Source organism: Schistocerca gregaria, chromosome 11 (genome assembly GCF_023897955.1).
Source record: "Schistocerca gregaria isolate iqSchGreg1 chromosome 11, iqSchGreg1.2, whole genome shotgun sequence".
NCBI lineage: Eukaryota > Metazoa > Arthropoda > Insecta > Orthoptera > Acrididae > Schistocerca > Schistocerca gregaria.
This window is the reverse complement of record NC_064930.1, coordinates 150,800,382-150,817,452: the sequence shown is the minus strand read 5'-3', so window position 1 is coordinate 150,817,452 and position 17,071 is coordinate 150,800,382. Positions and strand designations below refer to the sequence as shown.

The window sequence follows — 17,071 nt, the reverse complement described above, 5'->3', positions numbered from 1 at the left end:
GTTCAGTCCCAATGGGGCACTGTTAAGTGGGGCGTTCCCCAAGGGTCGGTGCTGGGGCCACTGCTGTTTCTTATTTATATAAATGATATGCCTTCTAGTTTTACAGGTGATTCAAAAATATTTCTGTTTGCTGCTGGGACCAGATTGGTACTGAACGATCTTTTGTGCAATATTGTAATTTAGTTCATGAAGTAAGTTCATGGCTTGTGGAAAATAATTTGATGCCAAATCACAGTAAGATTCAGTTTTTACAGTTTCTAACTCACAATTCAACAAGAACTGATGTTTTGATCAGACAGAATGGGCATATTATAAGCGAGATGAAACAGTTAAAGTTCCAAGGCGTTCGGATAGATAGTAAGCTGTTGAGAAACTAAAGCTGCTTTATTTACCATTAGAACAGTATCTGAAATAAGTGATACTTCAACACGAAAAGTAGCCTACTTCCCATATTTTCATACGTTTATGTCATATGGTATTATTTTTTGGGGTAATTCATCTGATTCAAAAAGGGTATTTTTGGCTCAAAAAGGGGTTGTTCGATCTACGTGCGGTGTAAGTTAGAAAACCTCTTGTCGACCCCCTGTTCAATAGTCTGGGAATTCCGACATTGCCCTCACACTATATATTTTCTTTAATGTCGTTTGTTGTTAGCAATATTAGCTTATTCCCCAAGAGTTAGCAGCTTTCACTCAGTTAATACTAGGCAGAAGTCAAATCTGCATGTGAAATGCACTTCCTTGACACTTGTGCAGAAAGGAGTGCAGTATTCTGCTGCATCCATTTTCAATAAGCTACCACAAGAACTCAAAAATCTCAACAGTAGCCCAAACGCTTTTAAGTCTAAACTGAAGAGTTTCCTCACGGCTCACTACTCCTATTCTGCCGAGGACCTCCTGGAAGAGCTCTAAAATTAAGCAAATTCCAATGTGACATTGTTGATTTTCTTTATTTAAACCTACGAATTGTATTTCATTTTATCTGTTTCTACTATCGTGTTATAATTTCATGTATTGACTCGTTCCATGACCATGGAGACTTCTCCTTAATTTGGTCCCAAGGAACAATAAATAAATAAATAAATAAATAGAGGGAAGGGCATAAAAAATTTGAATATCTTTATGCAGCTCGATAAGAAAAAACTCTTATAATATCTCTCTCTCAAGACAATGTTGAAACCTTGTGCTGTACGTCTGAAACGTGTATGAGTCCGTAGCACCACCGTCTGAATTGCAGTGGCAGCGCAGCTGAAGCCATCGCCGCCGACGGCTGTCGCAGGATCCAACTGTGTGGGCAGACCTGCAGCGTGGGAGCGTTTCCGTCTGAAGATGTGAACCAACCGCGCACATGTCCGCCGTCTGCATGTATTTACGTCACTCTAAAGTACGACTGACTGTAACAGTTTACTGGTATAGAGCGCCAGAGACTGACTACCAAGAATTTATTAATACAATCTTTGTAAATGAAAGTATACACAATCTAATATTTCGTTTTACGCTTGTTCTACTGCCAGATTCGTTTAAGGTCCTGTAACGTTGACATTCGTCTTCTTCTCAGCATCGTTTTTCGACACTTATAATCGTCGGATACACAAATTTTTCATTGAGATTGCACATCAGTTTAGACAGAGAAACATATCAATCTGGGAAAAAACGTGAGATTTGTAACATCTCTACGAATTTCCACTTGACGGCAATGTGTGTAACACTGTCCCTCACGCACTTGAGGAATAGACGCTAAATACCTTTATTTCAGGAATACGTGTCTTTAATAATTAAAAATGTTTCATTTCTGGTTTGGAAATATTTTCTTGCATTTTTTCTTCTGTTCACAGCGATTTTCTCAAATTTATTTCGGAAGGAACTGAGGAGTAGCATTTTTATATCAGCCTAAATAATTAATTTATATATATAATTTAATATTTTTCGTTTCAAAAATTACCAAATTCTGTACAGAGAGGACGTCACGTACCTCAACATCGCCATTCTCTTTTAGAAGAACTCTTACTACGATAATCTCCACGTGACAGCGACCTATCGTAACGCTGCAATCGTTCCACGTACGTTGTAGGTACGAACAATGAGGAAATCTTATTTCTTTTATGTCTTTTGGAGTATTCACGCAAACACCCGATGACTGAATGATGGTTTCTAGGTAACACTTACGTACACTTTATTTGCAAGAAACACAAAAAGTCTAAGTAACACAACTAAGAGAGTCTCCTGCCCTGATATACTCGTAAGTACGACAGACAAATTGACAGTCCGTACAGATGTCGGCGGCGGCGGTCGCTACAGGGCTTAAGTTCCGCACGAGCGACACCGGTACAGCACGATACGAAAAGAAAGAACAGACTACAATCGTTTATTACAGACAAGAAATGTTATTGTTCTTCTTGTTGTTATGATCTTCAGTCCAGAGACTTGTTTGATGCAGCTCTCCATGCTACTCTGTCCTGTGCAAGCTTCTTCGCCTACGAGTTACTACTGCAGCCTACATCCTTCTGTATCTGCTTAGTGTATTCATCTCTTGGTCTGTCTCTACGATTTTTGCCCTCCACGCTGTCCTCCAATACTAAACTGGTGGTCCCTTGACGCCTCAGACCATGTCCTACCAACCGATCCCTTCTCCTAGTCAAGTTGTGCCACAAACTTGTCGTCTCCCCAATTGTATTCAGTACCTCCTCATTACTTACGTGATCTAGCCATCTAATCTTCAGCATTCTTCACTTCGAAAGCTTCTATTCTCTTCTTGTCTAAACTAATTACCGTCCATGTTTCACTTCCATACATGGCTACACTCCATACAAATACTTTCAGAAACGACTTCCTGACACCTAAATCTATACTCGATGTTAACAAACTTCTCTTCCTCAGAAACGCTTTCCTTGCCAGTGCCAGTCTACTTTTTATAACCTCTCTACTTCGACCATCATCAGTTATTTTGCTCCCCAAATAGCAAAACTCATCTCCTGCTTTAAGTGTCTCATTTCCCAATCTAGTTCCCTCAGCATCACCCGACTTAATTCGACTACATTCCATTATCCTCGTTTACTTTTGTTGATGTTCATCTTATATCCTCCTTTCAAGACACTGTCCATTCTGTTCAACTCCTTTTGAGCTCCTTTGCTGTCTCTAACGGAATTAACAATGTCATCCACAAACCTCAAAGTTTTTATTTCCTCTCCATGGAATTTACTTCCTACTCCAAATTTTCCTTCTGTTTCCTTTAATGCTTGCTCAATATACATAATGAATAACATCAGGGATAGGCTACAGCCCTGTCTCACTCCCTTCTCAATCACAGCTTATCTTTCATGCCCCTAGACTCTTATAACTGCCATGTGGTTTCTGTACAAATTGTAAACAGCCTTTCGCTCTCTCTATTTGACCCCTGCTACCTTCAGAATTTGAAAGAGAATATTCCAGTCAACACTGTCAAAAGCTTCCTCTACGTCTACAAATGCTAGAAAGGTGACATCTGTGGACTGAGGATGACACGGCGTTCGGTCGGTACCGTTGGGCCTTCCGAGGACTGTTCGGACGGAGTTTAGTAGTATCTCTTGCTCACCAGATGGAAGAGTTTTCTCATGGCTAACATACCCAAGGCTATCAGTCTTTCTAATGGAATGTTGTCTACTCCCGAAGCCTTGTTCCGCCTTAGGTCTTTACGGGCTCTGTCGAATTCTTCACGGAGATCATATCTTCCATTTCATCTTCATTTACGTTCTCTTCTATTTCCATGATATTGCTGTCAAGTACATCACCCTTGTATAGTCCGTCTATATAGTCCTTCCACCTTTCTGCTTTTCCTTCTTTGTTTAGGGCTGGTTTTCCACCTACTCACAAACAATACAAGACAGAAATACGCTGTGCCTGTCACTGGATGCATACAGGTTCAGAGTTTTGACATATAGTACCTGCTCTGCCTCTTGTTTATAGCAATATGGCAGCCACAGCACACCAGAAGTCACTCTGTGTGTTGGAATTATCACGAAGGGAATCATTTGTTAAAGTCGAACACGGATTCCACTTCGATTCAGCAAGAAGCCGCCTCTGCACCAGCAGATTTATGGCTGGCGTACAAAGTTCTTGCAAGTTGGTTGCACATGGAAAGGGAGGAGCTCTCACTGGTCGGCCACGCGCGTCTGACAGAAGTATCGAGCGTATCGGAGACGCGTTATTTTAACAACACTGTCCCACAACGTTCGGCTGGAACAGATGCACAACGAGATCTTCATTGCTTTTGGCCCCCACAGGTCAGCACACGTTGCGATTTTTTTTACCCGCGGTTTTGCATAAGAGTCTTTGTACCACCTATGGCAGATACTCTTTAAAATCTGAGAAAAAGAGTTGTTGAAGCTATCGCTTCAGTAAACATTAACATGCTGATTCGTGTGGGTAATGAAACGGATTATCATTTCTGTATTTCTCCAGCAACGAATGTTGCTCATGGTACAGTCTTCCTTCGTCCACTGGCACAGGCAATGTGTTTTTTTTTTCAGAGTTTCTCTTTTACAGACGCTGGGAATCTGTTCTTTCTTTTTGCCCGTTCCTGTGTTTGCGATGCTCGGTGGGTGCGGAGCGCCTACAGCCGCTGGGGCAGACTACCCGCTCGGCGCGAGCGTCGTGCCGGAAGCATAAGTGGCACGGTGAACGGCGACATACGAGAATAATCTCGTATTTTATATTACTGGTAATTCTTCACGGTACTACTCAAACGAAACAAACATCAAAAGATGTTTTCGTTCCCTTTTTTTATTTAAAGTAATAAGTAATTTAGTGTTTGCAAGTTAAGTTTTTTATTCACAAAATACTATGGAAAAACTGATAGAAGCCGACCTCGGGGAAGATCAGTTCAGATTCCGTAGAAATGTTGGAACACGTGAGGCAATACTGACCCTACGACTTATCTTAGAAGAAAGAATAAGGAAAGCCAAACGAACTTTTCTAGCATTTGTAGACTTGGAGAAAACTTTTGACAATTTTGATTGGAATACTCTCTTTCAAATTCTGAAGGTGGCAGGGGTAAAATACAGGGAGCGAAAGGCTATTTACAATTTGTACAGAAACCAGATGGCAGTCATAAAAGTCGAGGGGCATGAAAGGGAAGCAGTGGTTGGGAAAGGAGTGAGACAGGGTTGTAGCCTATCCCTGATGTTATTCAATCTGTATATTGAGCAAGCAGTAAAGGAAACAAAAGAAAAATTTGGAGTAGGTATTAAAATTCATGGAGAAGAAGTAAAAAGTTTGAGGTTCGCCGATGACATTGTAATTCTGTCAGAGACGGCAAAGGACTTGGAAGAGCAGTTGAACGGAATGGACAGTGTCTTGAAAGGAGGATATAAGATGAACATTAACAAAAGCAAAACGAGGATAATGGAATGTAGTCAAATTAAATCGGGTGATGCTGAGGGAATTAGATTAGGAAATGAGACACTTAAAGTAGTAAAGGAGTTTTGCTATTTAGGAAGTAAAATAACTGATGATGGTCGAAGTAGAGAGGATATAAAATGTAGACTGGCAATGGCAAGGAAAGCGTTTCTGAAGAAGAGAAATTTGTTAACATCGAATATAGATTTAAGTGTCATGAAGTCGTTTATGAAAGTATTTGTTTGGAGTGTAGCCATGTATGGAAATGAAACATGGACGGTAAATAGTTTGGACAAGAAGAGAATAGAAGCTTTCGAAACGTGGTGCTACAGAAGAATGCTGAAGATTAGATGGGTAGATCACGTAACTAATGAGGAGGTATTGAATAGGATTGGGGAGAAGAGAAGTTTGTGGCACAACTTGACTAGAAGAAGGGGTCGGTTGGTAGGACATGTTTTGAGGCATCAAGGGATCACAAATTTAGCGTTGGAGGGCAGCGTGGAGGGTAAAAATCGTACAGGGAGGCCAAGAGATGAATACACTAAGCAGATTCAGAAGGATGTAGGTTGCAGTAGGTACTGGGAGATGAAGAAGCTTGCACAGGATAGAGTAGCATGGAGAGCTGCATCAAACCAGTCTCAGGAGTGAAGACCACAACAACAACAACAGCTGTACTGATCGACTTGCTCCCCCGAAAACACCACGAGTGAGAGAGGGCGTCCGTCGAAAGAGTCTCTGGTTTCAAAATTAAATCTCACGATAACTAAGAACTTTAGATGAATGAAATAAAAGGTATGTTCATTGTGAAAGGTGTAAGAATTGTAGAGAGAATTTTCTAAATGGTTGTAAAAGCTGCGCACAGACGCCCCTGTATGCTGTCAACGTCGCGCAATGTCTGCGTGCACAGTCAAATTCTCGTCCCCAACAAGTCTTTGCAGTCATTCCGAAACGTCCAGCGCTCGCAGTACTGAGGTGGCGCAAGTGGAAACTGAAATTTACCATCACATCCTGTAGGGCCTCAACGGAAATGGATTCAGACGCCGCACAGACAGTCGATTCGAGCTCATCCAGCATGATGGGATGGTTCCGACAGACAGTGTCTTTCGATGAGCCGCACAAAAAATACGAAGGGTGAGACCGGGCGAATATGGGTGTCAGTCCATCCCTGGGCCAGTAAATTTGCAAAAATCAAACGTAATGACTCAATTCCAGAAGTATTCATCAAGAAAGGGAAACACTTGTTCGGTGCGATGTGTGTTACACGAAGCATCCTACACATGTTCGACCCTCGAACGCTAGAAGTGCAGCGACAAACTGTTCCAAAATTGCGACGTAACGGCCACTAGTGATCGCTTTCCGCCCTTAATGCCTCTGCTGGGTACTGCAGCCCAAACAGTAACTTTGCGAGAATATACACCGCATTCGCTTCACACGGGTGGTGACTTACGGATTCCAAAAGTTCTCCACATTCTGTTTATTCACGACTTTCGATGGAAGTCGTGTGTGAACCGTACGCCGCCAACATCAAATCCCCGATTTGAGAATCTCGTTCGCAAAGTCTGCCCTCTGCCGCACAGCTGGCACACGTACGCCTGGTGGATTTGAGGTCTGAATGGAAACGTGCAGGCTCCGTCTGAGCACTTTCTGCACGCTGGATCGTTCTGTCCACTCTCTGTTGCAATTCGTCGGACGGGTTTCTTCGAATGTTTCTGAGTAATCCCAGACATCGTGGCGACGTTTTCAGGTGTGACTACAATGTACGTGGGGCCCACGTGCCCCGTCAGGCCACCGGCCGCGCCGCCTGTGCCTCGGAGTCTGGCGAGGTGCGTGGGAGCGGCTGCCGCTTCGTGCCGTTCCTGAGCGTCAGACCGTCTCTGGAATGTGGGGCGGTCACTGGAAACAGCCGGTGCCGACCTCTCCCCCTCCCAAGGCGGCCCAACTCATCGCTCACAGCGGCGTCTGGCTGCAGCTTTCACAACAATTTAGAAACTTCCGTATAACATTCTTACAGCTTTCACGACGAAAATACCGTCTGTCGCGCACGTCTACCTACCTCAGTTTCCGAGATACCGAATTCTGAAATGTGGGATTGCTTCGCTAGACGCCCTGTAACTGGTAGGTTAATGGAGAGCGATTGCTGCTCAGAGTGAAAAAGGGAAGGGACGGGACGGCATAAAAGCAACAACGACGGCGCTTTCCGACTGCTTCCGCACTTTGTTCGTCTGCTTTTGTCTGAATATGCGGCTCTCCAGGGTTGCTCAAACAGTTTCGGGGCAGGTTGGCGCCGCCCTTCGACCATAAATATAACAGGCTGGCCCTGGCGTCGTTCCCGTGGCTCCAACATCTCTGCGCTAAAGTCTCGCGAATGTTGGCGTTTCGTCGGGGGAACGGCGTTACATTTCACGTGTAACTGTTTCTATGGTAGTGCAGATGCGTCTATTGAAATCTGCTGACGTGACTTTTATACCTTTTTTTAGACTTGACATGGAGTATCACGTAAATTAAAGTATTGAGAGTGATGCCTGCAAAGTCAGACTCGTATTACATTTTGGAAAGTATCTGTGATAATTCGGCTACAGAAGTAAGCATAACTGTTTCTCGTTCCTACTCATAAGTTCCCTAAGGATGAAAACCGAAGGCAGCTTTGGATACACGCCCTGAAACGGAACAACTTTAAGCCATCTCCACATACGCACCTTTTTGTATATACAAGAGAGATCATAATAAGGTAAGAGCACCTATAGTCGACACATGAAGAGAATTTTTTTCTACCTTACTGTTAAATAAATGTAGGCTCCAAAATTATTTTCCGAAACTTCAAAGTATCACCCTTCATCTAAAATATCATTTTTTTAAAACTGACAGTTTAAACTTTTGTAAAAATAGTAGGAACTGAACCTTTGAAGTGCACCTAAAAACAATACTCTAAAATGGACCTGCTCCTAAAGTCGACAATTTTGGCACCTATAGTTGTCATAATTCCCATATCCCATTTTCTTTTATAAGTGACTAGAGCTCAAAAAGCGGCGAATCCAATGTTTAAAGTTTTGACACGAGCCCACTCTTTAAAAGAACTTTAACGACATTTCACTTTCATTGATAGTTTATAGTAACTTCGTCCCGCTGCCCACCAGAGTGGCGTTCGATGTATTTGTTCGATTTTATAAATGGTACTGTGAACAAATCCAGGTCAAATCTAGTTCTCATATGTTGTTGTTGTTGTCTTCAGTCCTGAGACTGGTTTGATGCAGCTCTCCATGCTACCCTATCCTGTGCAAGCTGCTTCATCTCCCAGTACCTACTGCCACCTACATCCTTCTGAATCTGCTTAGTGTACTCATCTCTCGGTCTCCCTCTACGATTTTTACCCTCCACGCTGCCCTCCAACGCTAAATTTGTGATCCCTTGATGCCTCAAAACATGTCCTACCAACCGACCCCTTCTTCTAGTCAAGTTGTGCCACAAACTTCTCTTCTCCCCAATCCTATTCAATACCTCCTCATTAGTTACGTGATCTACCCATCTAATCTTCAGCATTCTTCTGTAGCACCACGTTTCGAAAGCTTCTATTCTCTTCTTGTCCAAACTATTTACCGTCCATGTTTCATTTCCATACATGGCTACACTCCATACAAATACTTTCAGAAACGACTTCATGACACTTAAATCTATATTCGATGTTAACAAATTTCTCTTCTTCAGAAACGCTTTCCTTGCCATTGCCAGTCTACATTTTATATCCTCTCTACTTCGACCATCATCAGTTATTTTACTTCCTAAATAGCAAAACTCCTTTACTACTTTAAGTGTCTCATTTCCTAATCTAATTCCCTCAGCATCACCCGATTTAATTTGACTACATTCCATTATCCTCGTTTTGCTTTTGTTAATGTTCATCTTATATCCTCCTTTCAAGACACTGTCCATTCCGTTCAACTGCTCTTCCAAGTCCTTTGCCGTCTCTGACAGAATTACAATGTCATCGGCGAACCTCAAACTTTTTACTTCTTCTCCATGAATTTTAATACCTACTCCAAATTTTTCTTTTGTTTCCTTTACTGCTTGCTCAATATACAGATTGAATAACATCAGGGATAGGCTACAACCCTGTCTCACTCCTTTCCCAACCACTGCTTCCCTTTCATGCCCCTCGACTTTTATGACTGCCATCTGGTTTCTGTACAAATTGTAAATAGCCTTTCGCTCCCTGTATTTTACCCCTGCTACCTTTAGAATTTGAAAAAGAGTATTTCTCATATAATTTCTGGAAAATAAAAAAGTACTTTTTGTTGGAAGCATTTGGCAGCCAAATGAGAAATGTGGGTAAAATACGATACAAACGTATGATAGCAGGCCGCTGATTTGAAATCCCGCACCGTTTTGGCAATAGTCACGTCGTTTATGTTGGAGCCACACCAGGCCTGTAGCCACTGCACAGCAAGGCCAGCCTACTACCACTGTCTATGGTCGAAGGTGGCGCCAGACTCCTCTGTGATGGGCGGCTCGTCCCCTCACAGCCAGACTCCTCTGTGATGGGCGGCTTGTCCCCTCACAGCCAGACTCCTCTGTGATGGGCGGCTCGTCCCCTCACAGCCAGACTCCTCTGTGATGGGCGGCTCGTCCCCTCACAGCCAGACTCCTCTGTGATGGGCGGCTTGTCCCCTCACAGCCAGACTCCTCTGTGATGGGCGGCTCGTCCCCTCACAGCCAGACTCCTCTGTGATGGGCGGTTCGTCCCCTCACAGCCAGACTCCTCTGTGATGGGCGGCTCGTCCCCTCACAGCCAGACTCCTCTGTGATGGGCGGCTCGTCCCCTCACAGCCAGACTCCTCTGTGATGGGCGGCTTGTCCCCTCACAGCCAGACTCCTCTGTGATGGGCGGCTCGTCCCCTCACAGCCAGACTCCTCTGTGATGGGCGGCTCGTCCACTCACAGCCAGACTCCTCTGTGATGGGCGGCTTGTCCCCTCACAGCCAGACTCCTCTGTGATGGGCGGCTCGTCCCCTCACAGCCAGACTCCTCTGTGATGGGCGGCTCGTCCCCTCACAGCCAGACTCCTCTGTGATGGGCGGCTCGTCCCCTCACAGCCAGACTCCTCTGTGATGGGCGGCTCGTCCCCTCACAGCCAGAATCCTTTGGGATGGGTGGCTCGTCCCCTCACAGCCAGACTCCTCTGTGATGGGCGGTTCGTCCCCTCACAGCGAACTCACCAGCTGACCTCGCAGACGCCGGCGGTGCACTGCACGCTGCCGCCGTCGCACTCTTTGTTGTTGTTGTTGTTGTTGTTGTTGTTACGTCACTCAGTCTGGAGTCTAGTTTCCTGCGGCTCTCCGTAACGACCTCCGGGTGGCCACGCCCACTCTGCCCACGAGAATCCATTTCACCGTCACCCCCCCCTCCCCCCTCCAACCCAATCCCGCCCTTTTGTTTCCGCGACCGACTAAACTATTCTTCGCCGCCTCACACTCTCTCCTACCGAACTATCCGCGCTTTTAGTCTGGTTACGCATTAAACGTCTCTTCTCGTAAAGTCCGCTCAGTACCTCTCAGTTATTCGACTCGCTTATCCAACCTTTAGCATATCTCGGCGCATTTTAAGAGCTTCTGGTCTCCCTTCGCGTGCACTGTCGGCCGTCCACATTTCGCTTCTCCCAGAGCTATATACCAGGGTAACACTTTCATAAAAGATTTCGGCACAACATTCCATGTTTTTTTCTACTTTTGCTGCAATGTTTTCATTTCTTCTGTCTAAACTTTTAATTACCCCAGGTTTTTCACTGCTTCTCCTCACCGCCTGCTCTACTGCTCTGTGTGCAGATTAAACGAACGACACGCAGCATTCGCTGCGATCCTGCCGCACTCCCTTCTCAGCCGCGGCTCCGCTCTCGTGTCGATCTCTAGTCTTGCTTCCGTACAACTCGCATATAACTTCTTACTAACTGTGTCTCATTCTTGATAACTTTACCGTTTCAGGGCACATATTGCGGCTTTTTCGTGAGTCTAAAATCGTGCATCTTCAAACAATAGGAATCTCCTAAGATGACTCGTAGGTTCAGTACTGCTTCACACGTTTCCACACGAGTGATCTTTGCCAATGTATGCTTCCACCAGCCGATCCAAACTGCTGCAAATTATTCGAGCTATTGTTTCACAATCACAACAGGAAAGGGACCAGCAGAAGATAAGGAGGCACGGTGGTGGAATGAGGAGTTGAATTACGAGGAACAGAAAGCGATAAAAGTGAAGAAGATGCAAAAATATGGGAGTTAGCAGGAAGAGAGGAGGATAGGGAAGCCTACAACATTGCAAAAAAGATGGCAAAAAAAGCAGTGGCAAAAGCAAAGGCTGAGGTAGCAGAGGAGGCGTATGCAGAGCTGGAAGGAAGACAGGCTGGCAGGCGAGGCCTGCGGACTGCTAAGGCGAGAGGTGAGGCGAGCGAGGACATGACGTCAGGCAGATAAAGGATGAATCGGGAGTATCCCGAATAGGTGGTGGGAGTACTTTGGAAGGGTATCGAATGAGGAAAATGTACGAGAGACGTATGAGGATGGAGGTATAAATGTAGGAATGACCCGAAGTAGGGAAGAAGTCGAACACGCGATGAAGAAAATGAGAAATGGGAAGCTCTAGGGGCAGACCAAATCCCAATAGAAGTCTGGGACAACAGGGAAGTGATACTCCCTGGGATGTAATGCAGAAGATCTTGAAAGAAGAAAGAATGCCGAATGCGTGCAGTATACTGCTTCCCATATATAAGGGGACACGGGATATCCAAAACAAAAATTATAGAGGGATAAAACTGATGTTCCACATAATGAAGATCTGGGAAAGGATAACTGAGAAGAGGTTGCGTCTAGAAATGGAATTATGTGAAGAACAGTTTGGATTTATTCTGGGAAGAGCAACAACCGACGCAATATTTGTAGTAAGGCTACTGGTGGAGAGGCACAGGGAAGTACAAGCCGAACTCCGTACGCCCTTTATCGATCTCGAGAAGGCATGTGACAGAGCGGCGAGGCAAGAGGTACGGAGATGTCTGAGAAGTATACGCCTGCCAGCAAAATATATCGGGGTGCTAGAAGACGTGTACGAAGGTGCAGTGAAGCAGGTCAGGAGCGGCGCAGGTGCATCAGGGGCGTCTCCAGTGAGGGAGCTGCTCTCAGCCCGTATCTCTTTCACCTTTCCACGAGCGTACTAGTCAAAGGTGAGGAAGAAGAGGCACCTCGGAGCAGGGTGTTTGCCGACGGTGTTGTAATCTGTGAACCCACCTGTGAGTCACTTCGAGACAAGCTGGAACAGTGGGGAAGAGCTCTAGAGGAAAGCGCAATGAGAACTAGCAGGGTGAGAACAGGGTGTATGTGTACAAAGCCTGCCAAAGACCTATATATTAAAGTGCAAGGAGAAAAACTGGCGCTGGTCTAGGTATTTAAATACCTAGGCTCTTACATGCAAAGTGGAGGACTGGAGGAAACTGAGTGGAGTGACTAAGGAGTTTAGCTGCAGAATGAAAGAAAAGCTTAACAAGTCGGTGGTGAGGCCTGCGATCTACACCTTCATCTACATTCATACTCCGCATGCCACCCAACGGTGTGTGGCGGAGGGCACTTTACGTGCCACTGTCATTACCTCCCTTTCCTGTTCCAGACGCGTACGGTTCACGGGAAGAACGACTGCCGGAAAGCCTCCGTGCGCGCTCGAATCTCTCTGATTTTAGATTCGTCATCTCCTCGGGAGGTATAAGTAGGGGGAAGCAATGTATTCGATACCTCATCCAGAAACTCACCCCCTCGAAACCTGGACAGCGAGCTACACCGCGATGCAGAGCGCCTCTCTTGCAGAGTCTGCCACTCGAGTTTGCTAAACATCTCCGTAACGCTGTCACGCTTACCAAATAACCCTGTGACGAAACGCGCCGCTCTTCTTTGGATCTTCTCTATCTCCTCTGTCAACCTGACCTGGTACGGATCCCACACTGATGAGCAATACACAAGTATAGGTCGAACGAGTGTTTTGTACGCCACCACCTTTGTTGACGGACTACATTTTCTAAGGACTCTCCCAATGAATCTCAACCTGGTACCCGCCTTACCGACAATTAATTTTGTATGATCATTCCACTTCAAATCGTTCCACACGCATACTCCCAGATATTTTACAGAAGTAACTGCTACCAGTGTTTGTTCCGCTATCATATAATAATACAATAAAGGATCCTTCTTTCTGTGTATTCGCAATACATTACATTTGTGTATGTTAAGGGGAAGTTGCCTCTCCCTGCACCAATTGCCTATCCGCTGGAGATCTTCCTGCATTTCGCAACAATTTCCTAATGCTGTATAGTGCAGAAACTTGGCCAATTACAAAAGTCCAACAGAAAAAGACGGAAGTGGCAGAAATGAGAATGTTAAGGTGGATGAGTGGGGTGACACGAAAGGAGAGGTTAAGGAATGAGTACGAGAGGGGAACAGTGAAAGTGGGGCCGACAGCGAAGAAGATCCGCCGTGGTACGGACACGTGCAGAGAAGGGGGGAGGAGAGTTGAAGGCGTAGAAAGCGAAGGATCGAGGAGAAGTGGAAGGCCGAAACTGAGGTGCGGGGACGAGGTAGCAGGAGAGCTACGGGAGAGTGGATGGCTGAGGGAAGAGCCACTGGACAGGCACTCGAGGAAGAGAAGGACCCAGCGAAGCTGCGCCCACCCCACACGACGTGCGATAAGGCCGAGCTGATGACGGCGGCAGCGTTCCACAATCTCGACACGGCCTGCTGATGGCTCGGTAACACTAGCCTCCCTCTGTAGTGGATTTAATGAATCGCCTCCGAGCTGCTGCTTTTACATTTGAAGCATTTGCTGGCTAAGATATGTAGCACGATCAACTGTTGGAAATTGAGTCTGCAAATATTTCTGGGGAGAGCTTCTTTTGTATTGAAAGAGTTTCGTGTAAGCCACCATTTTGGTGGTATCGCTATGTAGACGACACATTCGTGGTTTGGACACACGGTAAAAAAGCCTTATACGAATTTTTTGATTATCTTAATAGCATAAACCCTAAAATTCAGTTTAGCATTGAAGTGGAAAAAGACCAGGCTATTTCGTTTGTCAATGAGTTAGTCATGAGACAGACCGATGGCAGTCTAAAACATAAAGTGTTTCGGAAGAGCACACATAATGATATACTTACACAAGAACAAAAAAGAGGTGTAATCAAAAGTTTAGTGGACAGGGCAAAACGGATTTGTACGCCGGAACATCTGGACACGGAACTGAATTATCTGAGACAGGCCTTCGAAAAGAATGGGTACTCAAACAAAGAAATTAATAGAGTTTTAAGACCTAATTACAGCAGGCCAAAGGACAAGGATGGTACACAGCAATGGAAGAACACGGTGTCTTTACCTCTCGTTAGTGAGGTTACAGATCGAATCGGCAAAATTTTGCTGAAACATCAAGTGAAACCGGTATTGAAACCTACCAGAAAAATAGGACAAGTACTTCGTTCTGTTAAAGATAGAAGGCCACCATTATCATCTGGCGGTGTGTATAAAATTCAGTGTACCTGTGGCAAGGTCTACATTGGTGCTGAGAAAAGAAGTGTGGATACGGGAGTAAAGGGGCGTGAAAGTCTTTGCCGACTGGGAAAAACAGATAAATCGGCCGTTGCGGAACGTGCACTTCAGCCCGGTGGCCGTGTAGTTAAGTTTGCTGAAACTACAGTTTCAAGTGCTGCCACGAACTATTATCGACGACTGTATAGGGAGGCTATTGAAATTTCTAAACATGAAGATAATTTTAATAGGCAAGAAGAGGGCTTGAAATTAAGCGAGATATGGATTTTTATCTATGACGGACTATTATCGATAGTTACATTTTATCTCTGACTATTTTTCTCTCTGCTACTATGTGCAAGCTAGACAACGCCCACTTTCCTCGGTATTTAGGACGCTCTAATCGACGAAACGTTAGGAATCGAAAAATTCCATGGACCACGGCCATATAACCAGGAGGAATTATCAACAGCAGTACCATCCGGTCGTGAAAGCCTTCACTGTATGATTAGAATTATCAACAACAAGCCACAGACTGTCCTGCAGGCCTGTGGCTTCCCTGAGGTGAAACACACTTTCAAACCCAGACTTAGGAGACGTCACTCGTCTCAAAATAGGTCTCCCGCTCACTTTGCTGAACCGACGATCCTCTGATTCTTCATCTTTACAATTCACTCTCGGACAGAATAAGTGTGCGAAGTGTAGAAGACGATTCAGCAGTCTGCATGAAGTAACTGGCAAACTATGTAATAACGTATCTGGTACGAAATAGTATATCATCCGAAACTAGCAGTAACGTTTACCACCTAATTTAACCATGTTGTTGTGGTCATCAGTCCTGAGACTTGTTTGATGCAACTCTCCATGCTACTCTATCCTGTGCAAGCTTCTTCATCTCCCAGTACCTACTGAAGCTTACATCTTTCTGAATCTGCTTAGTGTATTCATCTCTTGGTCTTCCTCTACGATTTTTTTCCCTCCACGCTGCCCTCCAGTACTAAATTGGTGATCCCTTGATGCCTCTGAACATGTCGTACTAACCGGTCCCTTCTTCTAGTCCAGTTCTACCACAAAATCCTCTGCTCCCCAATTCTATTCAATACCTCCTCATTAGTTATGTGATCTACCCAACTAATCTACAGCATTCTTCTGTGGCACCACATCTCGAAAGCTTCTATTCTCTTCTTGTCCAAACTAGTTATAGTCCATGTTTCACTTCCATACATGGCTACACTCCATAGAAATACTTTCTGACACTTAAAGCTATACTCGATGTTAACAAATTCCTCTTCTTCAGAAACGCTTTCCTACCCAATGCCAGTCTACTTTTTATATCCTCTCTACTTCGACCATCATCAGTTATTTTGCTCCCCAAATAGCAAAAGTCCTTTACTACTTTAAGTGCCTCATTTCCTAATCTAATTCCCTCAGCATCACCCGACTTAATTCGACTACATTCCATTATCCTCGTTGTGCTTTAGTTGATGTTCATCTTATACCCTCCTTTCAAGACACTGTCCATTCCGTTCAACTGCTCTTCCAGGTCCTTTGCTGTCTCTGACAGAATTACAATGTCATCGCCGAACCTCAAAGTTTTAATTTCTTCTCCATGGATTTTAATACCTACTCCGAACTTTTCTTTTGTTTCCTTTATTGCTTGCTCAATATACAGATTGAATAACATCAGGGATAGGCTACGACCCTGTCTCACTCCCTTCCCAACCACTGCTTCCCTTTCATGCCCCTCGACTCTTATAACTGCCATCTGGTTTCTGTACAAATCGTACATAGCCTTTACTTCCCTGTATTTTACCACTGCCACCTTTAGAATTTGAAAGAAAGTATTCCAGTCAACATTGTCGAAAGCTTTCTCTAAGTCTACAAGTGCTAGAAACGTAGGTTTGCCTTTCCTTAATTTTTCTTTTGAGATAAGCATTAAGGTCAGTATTGTCTCACGTGTTCCAACATTTCTACGGGATCCAAACTGATCTTCCCCGAGGTCGGCTTCTACCAGTTTTTCCATTCGTCTGTAAAGAATTCGCGTTAGTATTTTGCAGCTATGACTTTTTACACTGATAGTTCGATAATTTTTACACTTGTCAACACCTGCTTTCTTTGGGATTGGAATTATTATATTCTTCTTGAAGTCTGAGGGTAT

General features: G+C 44.7%; 1 protein-coding gene across 1 annotated transcript in view; it reads right to left on the bottom strand.

Moving 5' to 3' along the window:
* LOC126295494 (uncharacterized) overlaps positions 1 to 17,071 on the bottom strand; it is a 99,889-nt gene that overhangs the window by 32,024 nt on the left and 50,794 nt on the right. The window lies entirely within an intron of this gene.